The sequence below is a fragment of the Pteropus alecto genome, unplaced genomic scaffold (genome assembly GCF_000325575.1).
Source record: "Pteropus alecto unplaced genomic scaffold, ASM32557v1 scaffold42, whole genome shotgun sequence".
NCBI lineage: Eukaryota > Metazoa > Chordata > Mammalia > Chiroptera > Pteropodidae > Pteropus > Pteropus alecto.
Window position 1 is genome coordinate 5,352,024 of NW_006434825.1, and position 3,537 is coordinate 5,355,560.

Genomic DNA, 3,537 nt, shown 5'->3' on the forward strand with positions numbered 1-3,537 from the left:
AATATTTATTCATCTTCCTCTTTTCATGAGAGAACAAGGAAGAAGCTAAGAGAGAAAAGGAAAGGCCACGCAGTATCTCCTCTGGTTCATGGTTACTTTAGATTTTTCCAAATGGGTGCTTGCAAACAAGTTAGGGCAGGTCTGAGAAATCTGCCTGGGCTCTAGGCAGATGAGTGGACCTTGGGACTTATTGATGGAATTCTGAGCTAGACAGAGTCTGGGACTCTGCTCTAATTTTCTATGTCCTCCCTGATTACTGTTGTGATATTTCAAAGGATTGCTCAGAGCCTGGACCATTAGCCCTAATTTTTCATCTGCTCATTTGAACCCCTGCCCCAGCAGATAGTTCTTGTATAGTATTACAGACTTCTCTGGACACTATCTCAACCTCCAACTTACATGTTTTACCTAAAAACCATCTCTAACATCTTAGTGATCTTAGAGAAGTAAACTTATACCAGGTCCGGAACTGGAAGTGGGAGGCTGGCAGTAAATTGAGGATTGTCCTCCGAACTCCTCTTTATCACTCCATACTTCCCTCTCCAGGTTATAAATCCATCTGACATCTAATCTCTTCCAAACACAGTGTAGAGTCTTAGGAGTCTGAAAAAAATGGGCCTCTGCTTTTAAGATGTTGATAGTCGATCTTTGGAAGAACAAAAGCTAGACCAAGTAATAATTAGTTAACAATTCAAGCCTGCATGTTACTACCTACAGAATGAATGGGTCAAAAATCTCAATGCTGGAAAATGATCCAGGAAAAATACTTTTGCCAGAACTCTTCCAGGAGATATAGCTTAAAATAATACCTCCCTGCACCCAAAAAGGTGGGGAGCAGCCAACCCCACTGACTGAAAAGACTTTTAGTGACCAGGAATTCCTGAATTCAAATACACTATTGGGGGGTCTATGAACAGCTTTCAGTATTTCAAAAAGCATAAACAAATGAAACATCCTTCCTCACTCTATCCCCTCAAAAGCTACAGTAGCTATCATTTAATAAGTTCAGTATATGTGGTAGGCAAAAGTCTTCCAAAATTCAAAACTCATAGGAAAAATTAAAATCAAAGATCTTTGGAATAAGATGTTAAGGAAAATGAAGTCCTTTTCAGCTCCGCAAACTGAGCCTGAATAGGCTCCTTCACTAAGGATAGGGACAGGCCATACTTGTTTGTGTGGCCCTGTAGTACTCAGGGCACTTTAGAGTACTGAAGGATGGTGAAAGAAAGGATGTGACACACTCTAGGTTCAGATAAAAAAGAAAGAATTTTGTCTACGGCCATGCCACCCTGAAAGTGACTGATCTTGGAAGTTAAGCAGGGTCGGGCCTGGTTAGTACTTGGATGGGTGACCACCTAGGAAGACCAGGTGCTTAGGCTTAAAAAGAAGGGGGGGAGGGGAGTTGACAAGTGTTTTAGTCCATTTGAGCTGCTATGATAAAATACCATAGACTGAGTGGCTTACAAACAATAGAAATTTATTTCTCACAGTTCTGGAGGCTGTGAAGTCCAAGATCAAGGCACTGGCAGATTCAGTATCTGGTAAGAGCTGGATTCCTGGTTCATAGATGGCTGCCTCTCACTGTGTCCTACATGGCAGAAGGGGCGAGGGAGCTCTCTGGAGTCTCTGTTGTAAGGCTGCTAATCTCACTCATTAGGGTTCTACTCTCACGACCAAATCACCTCCCAAAGGCCTCACTTCCTAATGCCATCACATTAGAGGGTAAGATTTAACCCCCAATATGACTTTTGGGGGAACGCAAATATTCAATCTACAGCAATGAGTTTACTTGGATTTTAGAATTTTATTCTTAGTCATCTGCCCCAGCATGGTGATTGGCACATAGTAGACGGTCTGTAAATACTGAATAAATGAATGACTCTTGAAAAAAATCAACTCCAGGAAATCATTTCTGTTCAATAGGCCATTAATTATATAGACTATCCAAGCCTGCTATTTTGATATGGGCAATAGGCAAATAAAAACATCTATTTTTTTACAAAAGGGGGTAGGTAGAAATGTGGGGGAGTAGTTTTCAAAGTTACCTGTGTATGAGAAAGTTTCTCAAAGTGCAATTTGTTTTAAGATTTATTCTTTCCAAATCGCTGTCAAGAATTTGATCCTTCCCATCTGGGAGACAGGATAGCAGCCTGAGAAGGTTGTCTTACCATTTTATGGATAGGAAAATAAAGACTCAGAAGAGCTTAGTGACTCTTCAAGGTCACACAGCAAGTTAGGGGCGGAACCCTCACTGGAATGCAAAAGCATCCAGAGACTTCCAGAAACATTCTACTGTCCATCCTCTTCATGTAGAGGTTTTTCTTTTCTAACCCCCTTCCTCCTTCCAGATTGCATTGTACTGGGGACGGCAGCCTGGAGCTTCTGGAGGAGGAGTACATGGAAGAGGATACACCCCAAGAGAAGCAGATTGGGGATAGGGGATGAGAAACTCCAGCCTCTGGGAAAACCTTTTAGCAGCTGAAGAAGATCAAAGAAGGAGCCCGAGCAGGTCAACATTAGGGCACTGTGGGTCCTGAGCCTTACGCACAGGAGAGAGAGGCCAAATAGTTAGGACTAGTTGTCTTGATAGTCTATGTTTCTATAGAGCAGTGACTCTCCACATGTAGTGCCCTGATCAGCAGAGGCAGCAGCACCATCTGGGAACCTGACAGAGTGGCAGAGAGAGGGTGCATTCCAGCAAAGCGCTAAGCCTTCCAGACATGCTTCCAGCATCTTTGGGAATTGGAAGACTCAGAAAACTAGAGGCCAGAGAGGTAGCCAGAGGCCTGACAGAGTTGCTGGGGTCCGCGCTTTATCCTAAGGGCTCTGGGATGCCTTTGAAGAGTTGGCTGGAACAAGTACCCAGCTGGAGAGGTTGCTAGGAGACTAACCAGGAAGCTACCGCAGGAGTCCAGGAGAGGTGGTGGCAGTGGGAATGGAGGGACGCAGGGCCAGAGAGATGTGGGAGGTAGAAGTGTAGGGCTTTGGCAACGGATAGAGTGTGAAAGGTGAGGGAGAAAAAGCGAATTGTCTGCCGCTGGGTCCCTTCCCCCCATGAAACAGAGTGACTGGAGGAGCCAGTTTAGGGGCAGAATTGGTAAGTTCAGTTTTGAGGTTGAAGGTGCTTGTGACTCACCCAAGTGAAGAGGTGCAGTGGCCCCCACAGACCAAAGCTCTGGGAGTTGGAGCTGCTGGTGGAGAACAGAGTCACTGATAAGCAAGATGCCCTCTGGGAGCCTTCAGAGAGCAGCAGTTCTGGGGCTCCCAAAAAGCTGTGCTCAGCTCTTGGTTAAGGAGAGAAGGGTCTCCAGCTGTTGGGCACAGTCTAGCTCAGGAGGCCTGTGGACTGCTGGAGGCTGAATAAGGTCCAGAAACCCAGAAGACTGAAGGACTCAGGGTTTCTGAGCAGTTAAGCAGGGAGGGGATTGACAAGGCCTCGGGCTATGTGATAGAGCTGTGCGATTTGGAGAGAGCCATTTCTGTGGAGCGAGGGGCAGAAACCAGACTAGAGTGGATGGAGGGGTTGAGAGAGGGAAA

At 45.4% G+C, this 3,537-nt stretch overlaps 1 pseudogene; it reads left to right on the forward strand.

Moving 5' to 3' along the window:
* Nucleotides 1-1,271: 1,271 nt before the first annotated feature.
* LOC112478239 lies at nucleotides 1,272-1,379 on the forward strand (annotated as a pseudogene).
* The last annotated feature ends 2,158 nt before the right edge of the window (nucleotides 1,380-3,537 follow it).